At 43.2% G+C, this 19,313-nt stretch overlaps 1 protein-coding gene across 10 annotated transcripts in view; it reads left to right on the forward strand.

Moving 5' to 3' along the window:
- LINGO2 (leucine rich repeat and Ig domain containing 2) overlaps positions 1–19,313 on the forward strand; it is a 3,618,115-nt gene that overhangs the window by 3,319,636 nt on the left and 279,166 nt on the right. Inside the window, exon 1 of one of the 10 annotated variants that reach the window (XM_069240629.1) lies at positions 1,166–3,056. The exons of 8 other annotated variants lie outside the window; for them this stretch is intronic. The gene's annotated coding sequence lies outside the window, so the exon portion shown is untranslated. Of the gene's footprint in view, positions 1–1,165; positions 3,057–19,313 lie in introns of those variants that run through there. One more of the 10 variants, XM_069240623.1, reaches the window with a different exon arrangement.

The raw sequence follows: 19,313 nt of genomic DNA on the forward strand, positions 1-19,313 counted from the left end.
TGCTGAGAAGCGCAGACCATGACTCTTTCAAAATAAAGAAGTGCAGGTACTTAGTACTGGACAGCAAATGTCAATTTAAAGCACTGAGAGCAGGGGGATATAAGCAGCCTCCTGTCACTTTAGTACAGCATTAGAGGATGGAGTGACACGTGCCCCTCCCCTCTATCTTCAATCCAGCTACCCTCAATACACTGCTTCCGGCAGCACAGGGAATGCCCACAGCTTTGGACGACCTCTCCTAGTTTTCGCTGCGCTTTGGTGCTGTCCGTGCCTGGTCGTAGTCATATTATGGCAGTCGAGTAGGGTGGAGGAAAGGGAGAGCTTACGCTCAACGCCTGATTTAAGTCCACCTGCATCGCTGAAGTAAATCGCGGGGATCTCTTCGCACGTGCACCACAGGCGGAGCAGAGCACAAAGAGATAGATGAAGAAAAAAATGATGGGGTGGTAAAGGGAGGAGTATTTAGTTCTTCGCACCGCATTTGTGAGAATTAACAGAACCACGAACGTTTTGTAGTTTTCAACCCTCGGATCCAGCCCCACTCCCTCTAACCTCTTTATCAATCGCGGCGTTTTTTTTTTTTTTGCCACACTCACGTTGACCCACATCCCCCCTTGCTGCTCAATGTTCCTGCGCCGGACACAGTCCTCTCTTGTGCCTTTTTTTCCTCTCTTTCACTGACTGTGCGCTTCTCTTCTGCATACGTAACCTTCTGAGCGTATCTCCCTCCGTATCTATCTCCCGCTCCATCCTAACGAATCCATCGCCTCTCTCCTACCCTCGCTCCTTCTCTTCCGTTCTTCAACTCATCCTCTTCTCGCTCTTTTCTTCTCTCCTTCAAACCCAGTTAGTTTCTATCCTTCCACCCGCCTCGTATCCTCCCGCCATGGCCCCAATGTTATCCTTTTCCCAGTGACCCGGCATCTGCCTCACACCATCACTTCGCATCGAATGCCGCTTCCTCCCGGTTGTTGCCTGCCTGTCTCGCCTTCCCTAGCCCCATACTTTCTCGGTCTTTGGTTCTCATTCTGTCCCGTGTCCTCTTCCCTCCACACACCCTCTCTCGTTACATCTTCACTTAATACGTCCCCGTTGCCCTCTTTGCTTATTTTACACGTTTGAACGTTTCTTAAAAATCATACGCACCCACCCTTTTTCTCCCCGTGCCCGGCCGGGCGTCCCTGCAGCCGTCCCCACCCTTCGCTCCCTCTTTTTCACTCTTCTTATTTTTCTGCCGCTCGCTCCAGATCCGGTTCTTCTTCATCTTTCGTTCTTTTTTCGCACCCCTCTCTTCCTCCAGTCGCCCCCACGCTTCATATGCCACTTTTCACCTATCCCTCCCTTCTCCCAGCTGTCGCGTGCTCGCACTCTATGTACATTCGCACTCACCTTTCCTCCCACGCCACCCTTGTTAATCTTCTATGTCTTCAGTGCTCCTCTTCCCTACTCCGCTCACCACTCCCGGTAGAGTAACGGCCATGAAACCAACACTCCCTGCTAGCACACATTTATTCACTGAAAATATCATTGGTTATTGGACACATAGCTAATAACCTGCTTTTACTGTCTGCAAACGCACCCCTTCCCCCCTAAAGTCTGCCCCGTCCCCAAGGGCTCGACACCCCCTCTTTCATCGTGTCCCCCGAAGAGTGTCCTCCCGAACGCACGCACTCTTTCGCCATCCACGCCGCCCTCTCGCCGCCTCCCCGCTCCTCTCCCCTCCCCGCCCTGTACTATGAATGAATCCCCCTGGTGCCAGCACGGATTACACGCGGCAGCAGCAGGAGAACTCAGCAGCCTTCCCCGCAGCCCATTCATTGAGCTCCCGGGGAGAGCGCGCACGGGCGGGCTTCTAGGCGGGCTCAGAGCGCGAGCACCCCCGACCCACCACCTCATGGAGTGCTGAGAGGAATGGACGGCGACGCCGCCGCCCGGACGTCTCCGGCGATGCTCTGCCCCGGGCGTGTGCAGAACGAGAAGCGCGCGCGGCAGCGCAGGCAGTCCCTCCTCCCTCCGTGCAGGTGTCTGACCTACATACCGTCTGCGAGGGATGCGGGCTGGGCTCCCGCTGCCGGGAGCGCCGAGTGCCGAGCACGGCTGGGGAGACCGGACACTGTGAAGCGCCGCTGAGGCATGCACAGGTGCCGGGGACTGTGAGGATGGATAGCTGCTGCGCGAGCTCTACATGCACAGATACCGCACGGTTGCACTGCGCGAGCTCTGGTGAGGCTGGAAAGGTGCTTATTACTGCCTGTCCTAAACCTATGGATGTGCACCAGAAGGATACCGCGACAAACGCATTCGACACCTGGCCAGGAGTCCTGAAATCTCAGGAATTGACTGCTGTAAAAGGCGTTTGGATTTCAAGAGGATAAACAGCACTCGACGAGTACCTGCCTTGCAGCGCTTTGCTGCATGGATTTTTTTTTTATATAAAATTGAACTGTTCTCTTGAAAATGTTCCTCATTTGACACCAGTCCCGAGTCAGGCTACTGTCCACTGAGAGGCCAGGAGGCCGTTGCGAGTGAAGTGACAAAAGGGATTGTCATGTTACTTTGATGGAGTAAAACATCCCTTGAAAATGTGGATTTAACAAATTTTGCTTTAACTAAAGTGAGTCAAAAAAATCGATTTCTCCTAAAGTTGTGGTTATCAAAAAAAATTAACCTTGGCCTGCAGCTTGACTGTTATGCGATCCTCATTTTTTGTCGTGCAAATCGGTACAAGGCACAGACCAGTAACTTTTCCGGAACTGACATGATTCCTGGTTTTCGGCGTGCAAAGGCTCCACGGATTTTTTTCAATTTCGGGGGGATAATTTTGCAGGATACTGTGAAAACAGTGGAAATGCATGTTGGTCATCTGAACATTTAGGATCGGTGCAACACCGCCAGTTGTTAGTGTGGTTGTGATGGAGAGTCAGCGTGGTGATGGCCTGAAGTGGACACTGGGAATGTAATATGCCTGCTCAGTGCGACTCAACAGTTCACACACCCACAATCTAGAAGCCCAAATCTGAAAAGCAGACATTTTGAGGAATACTACCATCTATTGGGTGAGTAAATATTCTTCATTTCACCTTCCTTACTGCTCAACCTCAGAAGAGAGAAGACATACAAATCTATGTAATATAACGCAGCTTTTACATCTGGTGGAAAATTTTGCACAAAACGTGACGCAAATTTGCTGTTGTGTTTGTAATTATTTTTTCTTGTACATCGGAAATATATATATGTGTTTTCATGTGGAACAATTCGCTAATTTCTCATCACATCCATTAAATGTGAGAATGTTCACTCCAGGTCCCCTTCCTTGAAATGTACTTGCTGCCACCTTCGCCCGGTGCAAATCTGTATGCATTTGCATTGTGGAAATGTCCTGAAATGTCAAAATGAATACACACAAACATATGAATATGTGGGTTTTCAAAAAAATTGCAGAGTGGGCAACCTAGGAATTGTCATATTCACACACCAGAATTTACAAATGAGGTAATTCTGCTATAGTGGTGGGATTTGAAAAGTGCACCCTACACATTTTAATACCCCGTATGTTCTGTGATTCAGGATTTGAATTTTGCATTTGCAAAATTCTTATTTTGCACACTTAAGTTAAATAAAATGCTTTGTGAACCTCCCATTATGTTTAAGCACTTTAAATATGGTTTCTACCTGTGGTGTAATGGGTGCTTTCCCCATTTTAGGTGGGTTCCTAATTTTTGAACTAGGCCTGTTTGAAATATTATGTTTTTTTTTCTATATCTCTGATATTATTTGAAGTTGTCAAACTCTTGTCAGTATGACATGAGACATTATTTTCCATATTTTACAAAAGGTGCCTAATTTTAATTATGAATGGTGAAAATAATGTTTTTGTTGAGGTCTGTTTGCAAGGCATAGGCTTCATCCTGATGGCGTTTTCTTTCATAAATATAACACGGGGCCTCACTCTAAAGGACGCAATTCCAGTGCTGGCTGATAGGGGGAGTTGCCAGCTGAACCGAAAATGCAAGTTACACCGGAAATTACAAATTACTCAGGAACAGCCTTGTTTCATTCACGTTGAACCTATTAAAAGCAGGGGGAATGTGGGGGTGGAAAAGGAACAAAGAATGAGAAATAAAATGCTGAGGTCCATGGGGAAATACGAATTTCCACAATGTTTTCCATGTTTCTCATAGGTTAATTGTAATGGCTGGTATTCCCATGCCTTAGAAGTAGCGATGCAAGGGTCGTAGGTACTTCCGGGTGAAGAAATATCAATACATGTCTCCTACACCAGTCATAATCAGGCCCTTACAGTTTGCAGCCACACAGCAGGCTAAAGTGACACTTTTGATGCTCCTTCTCGAGACTAGAGTTAGAGTTCTGTTTTTCATCCAAATCTGAATTTGGGAATTTCGCACCTTGTTTGCTTTTATCAAGTCTCCACAAATTAATTGCTATATTCGCAAATTTACACATTTATCAAAAGTGTTGCCAATATTCTTAGTTCCGCGTTTTGTAGCTTGCATTTGCCCTAAAAAAACTATTAGTATATATTTATCAAGGAATTTGACTGCCCGCTCCACATGCTGCGCGACCCCTTTGGCATGCAGCCACTTAGCGCTGCATTCCCTTGCCCCCACAGCCCCATCCACCCACCGGGGCAATCCAGTTTTGGGGGATCCAGCTGGCTAAGTGAGGAGACAACCCACCGCCAGGAAGGCAGTGGCCACTTCCGGGGCACAGGCGCAAACCTGGGGGGAGGGGGCTTTGCCGGATAATAAATAGCTGGCGCCCGCAGCCCTACTTCCTCTTTTTTCGGTCTCTTTCAGCGACACACTGTGAAATTTTCTAGTAATCGCCACTCATCAAATGTTTCACACAGTAAGTGAGTGTGAAGACATTTACGGGTTGTCAACCCATGCTTGCTTTGTTTAGAGAAATCACGTGGTAGTGCTTTGCATGTTTAGCACTTAAACCTTGCGGTATTAAAGCAATATTTAAAAAAAGCTTTTGATGCTTACGTCCATCTTAGATTGCTGAGGGTCAGCGGTATGAAGTGGATGGTTATTGACGAAGATGGGGAAATTCCTTATTTCTAAGTTCTTTGTAGGCCTTAACCAAATTTTATGTCTTGATCTGAGGGATACATTAATTTATTAGTTGAGATATGAGTCAATTGAAAGACACTTAGAAACACGGAATTTAACGAATTGCATGATCCAAATATAGTTTTACATTCAATGTAACTTGAAGTTGATTTGATCCATTAATCTTCCTTTGTGTTGTGGATCAATCCATAATTCTTTTTTTCCCAAATACATGCATAATTCTATTTAGAGGCAGTTTTCAAAGTGCTATCACCTTGAACTCGAAACACCGAAAAACGTAAAAATTAATTATCTCTTGAATCACTCCAGTGTCTGGGAAAGTTAGGTCTGGTTAAACTTTCACAGGACTGGTTGGCCATAAACAGCAATGCCATTTCAAAGCAGAGTAGCTTGTGATTTCCTTTGAAGAGGAGAGGACTGTAGGTCCCTAACCATGATCTCCAATCTGTTGTTCCATCCAGGTTAGATTATTTTGAAGATCACTGTTTCTAAATTTGCATCTGATTATCATAGATTATGGGTGGTGGACTGCAGGTTCATATTCTTCTCAATGTTCTTCAGGTACACTAGTCAGGAACATATTATTATCTAGTGATTGAGACACATTTGGGTTGTATCAGTTTTTATGCCTTTAACCAAAGGGAGTTTGCTGAGGATGACGTAGATCAGGTTAAATTATTATCAACCTTTAACTATGTAGCAGCTGAATATTTCGACCTATGACATCAGAGTCTTGTTTACTTCTGTAATGTTGAGGCACCGAATGATTGATACTGGACACTTTGATGACTTTGGCAATTTGATATGTCTTACTAAAATCCTCTGCAGCTATATACTAAAACGAATATCAAAGTTACTACTTTTAGGCTGATTTGGAGGTTTGTGGAATGTATTGCTTCCACTCTGACATTCACAAAATGAGAGCTTTTAGGTATTTTTTAAATCTCCACCTTTACTTCAGATTCATGTTTCACACTAACTGAGTTCAACATTTAGATAGTATTTTAATTTTGCAAATGTTGATTGTAGCAACATTCCTAGAAAAATCTCAAGTGACGGTGAATTTATTGAAATAAATGTTGATATTGATTTTGACAAATGTTATTTATGATACGAATCACACTTCACGCTACTCCACGATACAAAACAGAAAACATATGGAAACAGTAAATACATCATTTAGAGGGTGGTGGTAGTGGACATCCACCAGAAACTGTGACTGAACATCCTTTATTCTCTTGGTTCCTAAAAGTCATTTAGAGCAAGGGTTTCTGATGGTGGAGTCCCAACTGGTTCATCTCCACGAAGCATTGCACCAGAGGCCTGCTCTGTTTAAGGTGCACCTTTTTACATCATACCAGCCTTTTATTCTATCCATGATGCCCATGAGTCAAAATTAAACAAGCATTCATGAAGCCAATGAGTCTCTTTTTTTAATGGACGAAAGTGCCTCTTTATTAATTTGCAAGTGTGTGTTATTGAATGGGTGACTGGGAGGACAGTGGGAGGATGGCTTGAGAAGTGACTGAGTGCATGGCTGGAAGACTATATTAGTGTATGTAAGAATGAAATAAATGTTCTGGTGAAGTGTTGAATGCATGACTGAACTGTTAAGTGAGTGTATGGATAAATAGATAAATGCGTGAGTGAGTGTAGAAGTGAGAGAATGGATGGCAATTGGGTGGATAAGTCAATAAAAAGATGAATGGGTGAAGGATCAAGTGAATAATGAATGAGTAAAGAATATGATGAATGGGTGACTGCGTGGCTGGATAGATGGATTAAGTACTTGTGTGCAGGAGTGAATTGCTGTGTGACTACATGAATTAGCAGGTGAGTGGATAAGTGAATGCATGGGTGAATGAATGAGTGACTGGATGCATGACTGTATGGCTGTAAGAGCGAGTCCATGAGTGTATAAGTTGGTGAGTAGACAAGTAATTGCATAGATGAATGGATATGTGAATGAGTGAGTGCATTGATGCTTCTCAAGAGCAGTACGGACAACTGGCCCTGTGAAAGAAATGCAAGAGGCTATGTGAATCCGAACTGGCTCTGAGGAGAATGTCAGCTTCTGGGCTCATTATCTGCATATATCATCACCTTCACAGTGCATTAAACCCCTCCTGACAGCCTCCCATGTCACTGTGTGCAATTTACAGATTTTGTTCTTATCCCACAAAAAAAACAATCACAGGCCCAATGATCTCCTCGAAACATCAGTTATAGACATGTGGGGGTCTATTTAGAAACTATACTTATGTAACTATAATATGTTTAGAAGCACTAAAATAGTACTACTCAAAAACTACACACACTTTCTAAATTCAAGGGGTGAGAACTTCCCCTCTCATATCTTTTCTACGCTTAGGTGGAAAGGTGCTGGAGAAGTGCCTGGAAAATGGGGAATACTTGCTACTAAATGTAATAGAATAAGAAAGGAAGGGATTAAGGAAGAACATTTAAATACGAACACCAACTTACAAAAGAATAAGCTCGTAGCTCTTCACTAGCTACACTTGTAAAGTTACTACATCAAAAAAAGGACCCAAAATAGTCATAACTGCACTCCAACACGGCCATGAGTAAGTCCAGATCCACACATGGCTACTCACACATACTGCAACACATTCCTAAGAAAAAAATTAGAGGCAGGCGCTTAGAACAAATAGAACAATTGTCCATATTGTTAAATAAATTAAGCTATTTTGAATATATATATATATATATATATATATATATATATATATATATATATATATATATATATATTCTAAGGTTATATTCAGTCAGTTGAAAGTTACTGTTTTAAATTAAATGATTTCATATTTTAATTTGTTTTTAAAAATAAATACCTCTTTTAAACTTTTAATTAAAAATCAAAATAAATTCATCAAATTCATTTTAATTTAATTCTCTAGATAGTAATGATGGTGGGATTTTGTGAAATTATTTTAAATTATGATTATAAATTAAATGAATATATTTTAATTATTTTTACACATTCTATTTGATGAGTTAATGTGCTGTAGATTGTTATTTTACTTCTATGTTAATAATAGTTATTTTGAATTAATTTAGATTTTGCTTTAATATTAAAATTATTTTAATACCACTTAATATAATTATTATACTTGATTATTTTCCCTGTAATTTGTCATAAGGAGATCTCAGTCCTGGTGGTGGAGACCTCGGCCACATGTGAAAGTTACTAGTAGTAACTTTACACTTGTAAATCCTGTTCTAGGAGGTACGCTTTGGAGAGGTGGATACACGTAGGTTTGCACCTAGTAATAAATTTGCACTTAAAAATGTTGAATATCAAAAGAGTGTAAAGTTATTACTAAGTGCAGTAGTAACTTTACAGATGAGTAAATCTACACATGTAAATTTACCTTTGTGAATAGGCCCCACAATAATGAGCTTCGGCACTGCTTCTGTTGGATCACCCTGAGCAGCAGCCATTTTATGGTTGGGCAAATCAACACTGGTTTTTATAAACCAACCAAATTGAAGATGAAAGGTTAAGTCTACTCCTAGCATGACCGTACCTCAGGGAAGTGCCTTATGTAAAACTTAGATATAAAAAGGGACTAAAATGTATATATAACATACTTGAATGTGGTAATGGTAGTAGCAACCTTAATAATGATCTTTATTCGATAAAATAGTGACTAAGATATCAGAACAGTAACTCTATTTTTCCAAAGGCTTATTAGCTACTTTCATTTTAGACAGCATGCCTTTTTATGGTTTATTTCTCATGAGTCTGTAGGAAGCTTTGTTACTGATACCATTCAAATATGGCAGACTCAGGCACACAAGTCATGATTCAGCTCAAGCAAAACTTCAGCGCCAGTTTATTATGGGCTCCTGGACGCCCGTTGCACAGGCGTGTCATTATCTTCAATATGTTTTGGACAAAGCAAGATGTCTGATCTTGTACTGTCTGCAACTGACATAGACACTGTGATCGATCTTGAAGGAAAGGTTTACAGTTATCTTACTTGGCCCTACTTATAGCCTGGAATGCCTTAGCCTAGTGTTCTGAAGTAAAAAGTGGATTAGTCATCTGAAATAACTTCATATAGTATAATAGGGAGCTCATTACACCGTTTCTTCTTCCTGGGGCACAGAGGAGTCCAAGTAAACCCTAAAAATGTCCCTTTATACAGTAGATATTTAGAGTTTTTCAATTACGACAGGGCTGTAAGCACTGAATGTAAGTGTGAATGCCCCTCCGGACCCCAAACACAAAATACACTGGTTTCTTTTTTATTCCACTCAACCTTTCCTCATATATAGTCTCTAGTTTATCTTCTAGACTCTCCACTGCATCCAGGCAAAGAACACCCAGTTTCGCTCACACTTTTTTCACAACAGACAACGAATGCCTAGTTTCTTCTTCAGTCCCTCTATTCACAGATTCCCGGATAGCTCAATGCCTTCTTCTGACCCACTCAAATGTAGACACAGAATTCAGCGTTTCTATGGCCCACTTCTCTTAAAAGGCAGAGCTCGAGCCCGTGTTATAGTTAAGAGGGCAGATCTGTGGCTAGTGCAGATGGCAATGTTCTGCACTGTCTACAAACCAGCACTATGCACAACATTATGTAGAAAGAATAGGTTTCCTTCACAGCTGCAAAGTCGTGCAGTCTATGGCAGCCTTAGGAGAGCATGTCCCACCACCAAACTGGCATGACTATCTGAAGGCCTGCGAGCATGTGCTACAGGCTGTTGTAATCTCTGAACGGCCCTGACAAGGTTGTCTGCTGTTCCAGAATCCACCCACCCACATGGAGACCTAGTGCCCGCTCAAAAGTTGTGGTGCGGGTGCATATATTCTGCATGTGCAAGGGTTTGCCTGTGGGCACCCCTAGCCCCTCTTTGGAAGGTGTCAAATGTCCTCCTGTGTCCATATCATTATTGCATGTTTCCACCGAATAGAATGTGGGCATCCAGGTCACGTACCAGCGGTTTCTTCGTGGCTTTGTGTTAAACTATTGTCAGAAACAATATTTGTCATATGTATATTTTCCTAAATACAATTTTTAAAAACATTGTTTCAGTGGGTGTAGATTTTCTATTATTATCTTCAGTTAGGCGATTTTTTTTGCTAACGATATTTGGAACACTAGAAGTCATTATTTATGTCAGAAAATAGTATGACAATGATATTCTGGCACGAGATCATCTTGTGTTTGCACATGCTTCTTTAACGGCAGATGGTGCAAGCAGGAATGAGATTCCCTCGTTTTTAATGACGCATGCCCCCACACAAGTGAGGAATATCACTTTAACATTTTACAAATAATACTTCGCCTGTGGGAGGTGGAGTGAACATGCTTGCTGTCTTGTCTTTAATTTCAAATGGCACTAGGAGAGGAAAACCGAGGGTTACTCCAGGCTTCAAGGGCCATTTTGTAATATCGTATGTGCAAGCGCTGAACCAGTCCCATGAATTCTAAAGGGGTTTCCTTTCGGTTGCCTAAGCGTTTGAAAATGCAAATTAGGCCATCTCCTTTGGCAATTCCTGCGCACGCCTATAGAAGCACCGACAGGGAGAGGACGACTAATGAAAGACATGTCGACATATAGCACACCTCCTGTAAAAGCTTTGGAGCATGGAAGGATTAAATGGGGTCCATTTGGAGTGTGTCCTCACTACCCTCTTTTGGTGAGAAGCTATTCCTGCCTTCCAAAGTCAGTTCTTATGTGTATACATGAAAACCATTGGGATAACAATAGCCCCCACAGCCCCTGGGGGGAGGGAGCTCCAGGGGGGGTCCCTCAGCACAGTACACTATGCACAGGAGGACGGCCCCTGGCTTGAGAGCTCCTGACTGGGTCGAACCCCACCTCAATGTAATTTGCAGGGGGGCCCTCAAGTTTCTTTACGCCACTGATGAAAACCCTACCTGTGCTTCCTCGCAGACTGCATTTACTCATGTGAATCACATCTCATCTTAGGTAAGGGGACTTCAGTTCCTTTTCAGGGTTTAGATATGCTGCTGCAGCTTCAAAGGGTAGCATGACCAGTGGTTTGGGGATTATGTGGTGTGCGTGTAGCGTTACAGCAGACGGTTGTGTTTTGGGAATACGTTTTGCACACGCTGCTACCATGTTGTAATGTGCAATGAAGACCTTGGTTTTTTGTAGCCCCATGCATTGGACACTGAGAGGGTCTTTTTGAGCCTAGTGAACAGTCTACTGGTCTGCAAAGTGTCAGAGACCATTGCCTTTGCCGCCCTGTTGGAGGACCCTCCGCCCATGCCTGGTGGGAAACTCTGTGCTGTGAGGGGGTCTCTCTTCACAGCACTGGAGTCTTGCTGAGCAGGCCTTGTGTTTAAAGGCCCACTCAGCAAACTTGTTTGTACTAAGAAAATACACTTTCCAAGCAGATGTTTGTTATCTCAGTACAAAAAATAAATGGTCTGATGCACAGGGGATTTTGTCCCTGCATATCAGGAGAATTCCACGTTTTTACTGCATTTTGATGGGATACAGGAAGGTAAAATGAGAGATGGTTGCCCCACCCTCAAAAGGGTAGGATGACCGTCATTGTTACCTGGTGGCCCGATGGTGGATTGTCCTCCAGGTCAGAGATTTACACTAGAGGAGCCATTGAAGAGTCAAGCGGTGTAAACCTGGTGCTTCCTACAACTCTTAAGTAGAGCAGAAACTGCAACTTTGACAAGGAGGGAGCCAACGCTAAACAAGGTCCTAAATGTCTGGTTTCTCCTAAGGACATATAACCAGTACCTGGTTTCTACTGCTGTCTCCCTTTTCACCAGTACCACAAGAGACGCGCATACTAAGGTGATCCTCAGAATCATGTTAAAAGAGCCCGATTGGAAGTGTCCAGTAAGCTCAGTGATCCACTACAACTGAGGTCAAAGAACACTCTCATACTTGGAACGTCTTTAGTTAACTAAGGTGCAGTTTCAAACACACATGCACAAATCCAAACGCACAGAGGAATGCTTTCAAAAGTTCTCTCGTTTCTCCCTCCTGCTTTTCTCCTTGTCCATCTCTATCTTTTTCTTCTGCCTCTCTTGGCCTGGCTCGCTTACACACGTTCAATCGCGTAGTTTATTATATGGGCAGGAGACCACTTCTCACAACCTCAGCCAACCTGTTCTCAGCAATGACAGCCAGTGGGCATTGCAGGCATATAGTGCTCTATTTGCAGCCTGGAAGGCTCTGTCTGCATTTAGTTCAATCTTTCAAAATCTGGAAGAGGCCCTGAAAGTTAATAATAAAAGAAATTATGAATATGTTTGAATTGATTTCTTGCTCCTCGAAGCAGTTGAGAGAATGCACTGCCTTTATAATAACCCCAGATTCGAAATAAAAGACAATTGTCAGAGTTTTTCTTTTATTATTTTAAACAGAGGCCCACAAATGTGATTTGACACCATTTAAGCAGGCTGACTAACTCAAACAGGAAGTGTCGTTTTTTCCAAATAGAGAGTTTCACTTTCCTGATTGGCACATTTTTCAGTTTCCTCCTCCTTAGCAGTGTTGGCCAACATGTTGTGGTCCTTGCCCACCAAGTCTGTTTCTTCTCCAAAAATGCAACCAAGACTTAGCTAACAAAAGGGCAGCAGGTGGTGTGGCATTAGATTCCATAGGTGTGAGTTCCCAGTTCACCCTAGTTAGTCGCTGTTTTTAACTACGAAACAAAGTAATGAGACACCCCGGCCCCTTGCTGGCACTGGGGTCAATGGCTGTCCTCGCTGCACCACTGCATGCAACGCACAACTGGTATCGCAGCCTGACATCCCTAAGAATGTCATAAAACCACATCTTTATCCATGCCTTCTGCTAACCTTTAAACAAAACCCTTTACACCAGAGGGCCCAGCAAAAAGTCCGATGATATAAACCTGGTGCTTCCCACAACTCCAAAGAGAGTACGAAACTGCAACTTTGACAAGGAGGGAGCAAACTAAATAAAGCTCTAAGCGCCTGGTTTCTCCTGCTGCATCACTGCATTGGTAAAAGAGTACATCGCTTCTACTTCCTGCTACTTTTTCTCCAGTGTCACAAGAGAGGAGCATATTACTGTGATGCACAGTTCTCATGGAAAGAAGCCTGATTGGAATAGGTGTCCAGTAAACTCGGTGATCCAGTGATGCACCATTTCCTTCTGCCTCCCTTTCGGACCCTGTATTCATGTCCTTAACTTTACAGACAACCACAGGGATCGATTTCTGAACAATAAGCATAAAAAAGTCTAAGGTAATCCATGTCATCTCTGTTTATATTTCACATGCTTTACTTAATCTTCTTGGCTCCCCCGAGTCCCGTGTATATTGCTATGCGTCGCGAGGGCAGAATGAGCGCGTGCAATGGCCGGATCCTCGGGGTTATGGCCATACCCAGAGCTCGAGGTTGAATGAAGGAGACGGGCCGCAGTCCTGCCAGCTCAGCACTCTGCGCGTGCACAGCAGAGTTCCGGCCTGGCTTCCTCCTCAGCGAGGAGCACAGCAGAGCATATAATAGTGAATCAGACTTGACATAATATTTAATAGCTGGCTGGCTCCCCTGCTTATTAAGCTGTCCCAAGAAAAGTGAAAGATTTATAGAACCCTTTTGCTGGCAACTTTGTATGAGCAGAGCCGCCTCACATTCTTTTCTCCTTGCTCCTCAGCGGAATGCTGTCGCTTGGAGCGCGCTCATAGAAAAAATATTTTTAGAGGCCAATGACAGTTCAACTGCCCCACCTGCTTTAACCGCCTTAATACATGTTTATTGAAGTCATTGCCAGGTATGAAAACGTGTTATTTGGAAACCATAAATGTCAGGACACCATTTCTCCTAACTGAGGAGGGGAAGAGGGTAATAACTTAAGCTGAGCTTGGAAGAATATTGCTTATGGGGGGAGGGAGGCACTGTGAACAAATGGTGGATGAAGGAATGAGTGGCAGGAGGAAAGAAAATGAACAAGTAAAACAAAGGAGGAAGAGCAGGGCTGTAAGTAGGATGGGTCCCTCTGCGTCTTAGACCCGATCGTATTTAAAAGCTGACATTGAAATGGGTCCACTTGGGGCCCTGTAATAAGGTCCTTAACTTTGCAGACAAATGCACTGATCGATTTCTGAACAATAAGTGTAAAAAAGGTTAAAGTAATCCATGTCGTTTCTGTTTATATTTCATATGCTTTACTTAACCTTGCATTGCCAGAGAATGTTAGCTATTTCCAGGATGTTGTGTTTCTCTATTTCTTCAGGCAGCATATTACTTTTGTATAGTGCACGCTTTGATCTGAGTTGCATCCAGGCAGGTTGAAGGCAGTGCGTGCTTCTCTCAGTTACTGTCAGTGGGTCAAAAAGTGTTCAGAATACATGAACATCCAATCCTTGGCCTCGCTGCAGAGCGCACAAGACAATGGAGCAATGATTATGTACGCCAGTTGCACCTGTGATTCTCTGCAAATGTGTGGGGTAAAAGGAAGGGAAGGTAATGAGAGTAATAAATAAAGGAATAGAGGGTACAATTTTCAACTAAAGAGAGACAGTAATCAAGTAAGTGAAAGGGGGATTAGAGTTGAGGGAAGGGAGGGAGAATTAATAGAAGAAAGGAATGGAAAAGCGAAGTAGAGAACAAAAGGAAGAAAAAATGAGGGATGTGAATGAATCAAGGGGAGAGGCAAGTGTTTTTTATGCACTGCACTGTCTGCAGTAAAAAAGATTTAACTTGGAGTTTCTCCAGAGCTTGTTTTTAGACAATTGCCCTGTCTAAAGGATATAGATTTAACTTGGGATTTCTCCAAGTTATTGAGCTGCAGACGGCACAGCTCGGAACAAAGAGAGGCAACCACTTCTCAGTGTTTCCCAACTTAGCTGTCTGCAGCTCATCAGCTTACTCTGAATTAAAGGGAGTGCCTCAGGGATAGGGAATGCCCTTGCATAAAAACAAGCACAGGACTAGCGCAGAGGTACATCATACAGCTCAAATACGAAGAGAAGAGTATGGGACAAGGAGATGGAAAGGAAAGAAAAGGCAATTAGAAACAATGAGAGAGAACAAGTAAGGGTAGATGTAGGAAGAAAGGTGGAAGAAATGTTGAAATGATGAGAGAAAGTGAGGAGCGAACAGCGGGTGAAGGGGGAACGAAATGAAACAAGGCGAAAGAAGGAAAGGAAGGATTAGCCGGAGGAATGAGAAATAAAGGATAGGAAGTAGGTAGAATGTTATGAAGAAATTCAATTAGAAAAAGTGGAAGAAGCAGGAAAGGTGAACTCTGCAAGCAAGGGAAGGAGAAAATAAGTAATTGAGGCCAGGAGCATGGGAGGCAGAAGCATAGAAGAAATGAATTGGAAAGGGATCATAAGAACGTATGTAGGGTAGTAATGAAAATAAAGGGCAGGACTCGACAACTAGAGAGGGTGTAAGGAGTAATGGCAGGGTGAGGGGGAAGGAGACCAAGAAGAATACTACAACGTAGCGCTAGTGGAATGGTGGACCCCACTTTAAATTGGCAGTTATGCTAGAATGCTGTCAACAATGGATCAGCGGAGATTGTCCTGAGGGCTGCACACACAAGAGATGCTCTGCAACAGTTGTATAGGTTGAGGTCTGAGCGCAGAGGAATGAATGCAGTGGTTGAGGTTGGTGATGGCTGGAGGAGGGATGCTAGAGGTGACCCTACGGACACTGGTAAGGCCCGGTTGTCTCTCAATGGCGGATCTCACATAAGTCTGATGGAGGCCATGTTTGGGAAGAGGGTACTTGCCAGCATCAAGCCATTCAGACTGGTCTCAAAGATCGTCAACAAGCCTCAGACCTGGCACAGACTTCCAGCATCTCTGTTCTGAGATTACTGGATCGTAGCAAGTATCACAAGGTGGAGGAGTGCAGAATCTAAAACTTTAACCAATCTTCTCAGTAAAGACACTAATACGAGAATGGCTTTGTCTCCTTCATGCTATTTCAGTGGAAGGTCGAATTTTCATATAACAGGAAAGGTGTGGCTTGCTTACTGCACTGTGCAACCAGCGGCAGATCGTCCGCTATGGCAGAGGAGTGTCGCCGCAGCTGCAAACCTGTAAAAATAAAACGATAAGGGGCGGGCCCTGGGGGATGACAGGGATGCAGGGGGAGTGCCTTGCACTCCCCTCAGTGAGCATGTGTGTTTTGCCAGCCATCTTGGGCCAGCCAAACACATATGCGCACTCAGTTCTATCCAACCCGGCACTGTGTTGCCGGGTAGGAGACAGCAGGCCCAGGCTTCCAGTCTGCCTGGGAGCACCAAGTCAGGGCGCTCCGGCCAATCCTAACTCTTCTCTCACATGAGAGACTTTGGAGTCAGGTACGTTTTTTATTTATTTTTTGTTTATTTTTGTTAACGTTTATTTTAAAGTTTTTAATGTTTATTTTGTTACACCCCCGCTGCGCCCCCTCCGCCCCTTTACCGTGCAACAAACCACGACTTTGCAACATACCGGAGTCTGCAAGTGAAGAAATGTGATGCACTCAGGAACTTTTTGCTGTGGGCCTGATTTTTTAAACATACCGCTGTGTTGAAATGTGATAAAAAGGGCAGTCAAGGACGGTGGAACTGCAGGAAGGAATGGAAGGAAAAGATGAGGCTATTAATATAGGAAATAAGCAAAACTTAATTGTAATGTGTTTAGTAGAATGGGAAGCAAGGTAAAAAGGAAAACAACTCTATTTGGCTGAATTATAGGGATAAGAGATACAGCTGCTTGATAAGTATCTTCTATAGTGTTATGCCTAGAAAGTTAATTATTGGGAAAACTATTATATTCGGTCATAATATGTGCTATAAGTCATGATATGTCACAGGGACCGCACATGGCCAGGTTGCAAACACAGATGAGCTGACAAATATATGAAATATACTCTTAGCTTTCCATAAAAAGTTCTCAGTTCATTCAGTTTAGTCATACTGCAATCTGGATGTGAGATGAATTTCGCTGTTTGCAGACCAACACCCCAGAAAGCAACATAGACCCACGCCCCATCTGCAGCTACGCTTTAATAGTGCACCAGAGGGAAACATACCTGCTAGGAGGCCCCTTGGCATGTTTTGAAACCTTGTGCCAGTGCTTCGCATTCTGTGCTTTCATTAAAGTGAGAAGACAATAACACAACTCTATGCAAACGCAAAGTGTTGTTTGCTAAAAAGCTCCAACAGCCAGATGGTGTCACCCATGAGACAGAGCCTCGCAGCAGCAGCTCTGGGAAAGGGCACTCTTCCATGATATTTAGTCCACGGGTGACATTTAGAAGCCAGTTGTTTTGCTTCTTATGCACTGACTTTATGTTTGTTTTTGACCAAGTATAGTGCTCAGCTGGCTTTGACTTGGTTTGCACTATAGAAATATCATAGGCATACATACATACACACATACATGCATTCATTAATGCATACATGCACACATACATACATTCATAAATACATACATACATGCATACATACTTTCATAAGTACATACATACATACACACATACATACATTCATAGCAAAAATGGTAGAAAGACTGAGGGGAGAAGGCAGGAAGAAAATGGGGGTAAGAGGAAGGAATGGAGGTCATAGGAATAAAGGAATAGAGGGTACAATTTGGGACTAGAGACAATATATGGAGAAATAGGATGGGGCTAAAATGGCGATATACATATAACAACAAAAAATCTAGACATCAATCTAGAATTGATTACGTTTTAGTAGATGGGAGTTTGAGGGAGTGTGTTGAGGAGGTAGCATATGTTGGGGCCCACTTATCTGGTCACTCAGCAACTCAGCAGTTAGTTTGAGTATTCGATTAATGGGGAGGGTAGCCCAGAATAGGTGGACTCTAGATAGAAATCTACTACTACTTTAGAATACCGTAGCAGAATGAAGAGCAGATGTAGATGAGTTTTTTTAACGTCGACGCAGGGTCATTGTCACCACCTATGGTATGGGGTGCCTTTAAGGCTTTTTTGAGAAGCAGACTGTTAAAAGCAACTTCCATTAAAAGGAAGGCATTTAAAGAAGAGATAAATCAATTGGAAGAGCGTATACAACAAGTGTAGCAAGAGTTGATGCATCTGGATTGTGATGATGGGGAGTTAAAAAAATTGCGTAAGTTACATCACGATCTACGGCATGAGCTTGCAGCGGTGATAGATAAGAGAGCCAAGAAAAGATGTGAAGCTAATATGGTGGTGCATTTTGAGTATTGGAAAAAATGAGGGAAACTGTTGGCATGGAATTTGGGACTAGAGAAAAAGCCCTCAAGCAAAAGAAAATGGGGAATAAGATTGAGGGAAGGGAGGAAGAATTAATAGATGGAAGGAACAGAAAAGAGAAATGGAAACAAAAGGAAGAGGAAATGAGGGACGTGAATGAATCAAGGACAGAGCCAAGTGTTTTTTTATCCATCTGCGCTGTCTACAGTAAAAAAGATTCAACTTCGAATTTCTCCAAATTAATGCTTCAGCTGCAAACAGCACAGAGGATTTTTTTTAGACAATTGAACTTTCTACATAGATTTAACTTGGGATTTCTCCTAGTTATTGAGCTGCAGACCGCACAACTCGGAACAAAGAGAGACAACCACTTCTCAATGTTTCCCAGCTTAACTGTCTGCAGCTCATCAGCTAACTGAGAACATCTGAATTAAAGTGAGTGCCTTGGAGAATACACTTGCAAAAAAGAAAGCCCAGGACCAGTTCAGAGGTACATCATACAGCTCAAGGAAGAAGAGAAGAATATGGTACAAGGAGATAGAAAGGAAGGAGGTGACAATGGGGAATAATGAAGGTGAATAAGGAAGGGCAGAAGCAGAGTCTTTGATAGGCAGGTGGTAATATATGTGCCCACTGAAGAAGAAGAAAAGCTGATGTGTGGAATGCTGGATTAATCTCAGCCACTGGCAATTACCCAGACTGCATTCCGGTCTATTGTCTTTTCCCTATCCTGCAATTTTGACAGAGAATGGCCAGATGCAAATTAACCTTGATTCTCTTCCAAATGGAATAGTCCAGGTACCCCAGATGAGAACACAAGCGAACTCCTAGCGGTTGCTGCCTGTGTAGGCCTCATCAGTGAGGTATAGGTTGAGATCTAATGCACACTGAGTGCAGGACCCACATCTGGGCATTCTTATCACACTGAGGCACTGGAGATAACAACATCTGTGGGACAGAACGGCCAGCTGCCAGTTATCAGAAATATTCTATTTCATGGTTGTTCAGCGCCGGT

The sequence above is a fragment of the Pleurodeles waltl genome, chromosome 1_2 (genome assembly GCF_031143425.1).
Source record: "Pleurodeles waltl isolate 20211129_DDA chromosome 1_2, aPleWal1.hap1.20221129, whole genome shotgun sequence".
In the NCBI taxonomy this organism is placed as follows: Eukaryota; Metazoa; Chordata; class Amphibia; order Caudata; family Salamandridae; genus Pleurodeles; species Pleurodeles waltl.